This window comes from Hipposideros armiger, unplaced genomic scaffold, assembly GCF_001890085.2.
Source record: "Hipposideros armiger isolate ML-2016 unplaced genomic scaffold, ASM189008v1 scaffold_341, whole genome shotgun sequence".
NCBI lineage: Eukaryota > Metazoa > Chordata > Mammalia > Chiroptera > Hipposideridae > Hipposideros > Hipposideros armiger.
Window position 1 is genome coordinate 1,408,620 of NW_017731691.1, and position 594 is coordinate 1,409,213.

The window sequence follows — 594 nt, forward strand, 5'->3', positions numbered from 1 at the left end:
TATATATATAAAATTATAGTTGACATACAGTATTATTCAGCCTCAGCTTCAGGTGTATAGCACAGTGGTCAGGCCTCTACACCGTCCATGAAGTGGTCTCCCTAACAAGACGTGCCCATCTGACAGCCTACAAAATCTTTACAACTTTTTTTATTATATTCCCCAAACTGTCTTTCATAGCCCTGTGGCAATCTTGTGGTTACCAGTTTGTGCTTTCTAATCCCCTCACCTCCTCCCTTATCCCCTCCCATCTAGCAACCTTCAGTTTTTTCTCTGTATCTCTGAGACTGTTTCTGATTAGTTTGCTCATTTATTCAGTTCTTTAGATTCCACATATAAGTGCGATCATACGGTATTTGTCTTTTTCCAACTGATTTATTTCACTTAGCACTTCTACTATCTTTAAAATGCAGGTTAAAATAGTACTCCACGCATAGACTTGTGAAGATTAAAGGAGGGAACACAGGCAGACTCTCCCATTTCCTGATACACTGTCCCTTGTTCCTGTGTTTCCTTCTGGTCTTACCCTATTTCTGTCCTCATATAATTTTCTTAAAAAAGTCCCCACTTGATGTCTCCACGTCTATATTTTTA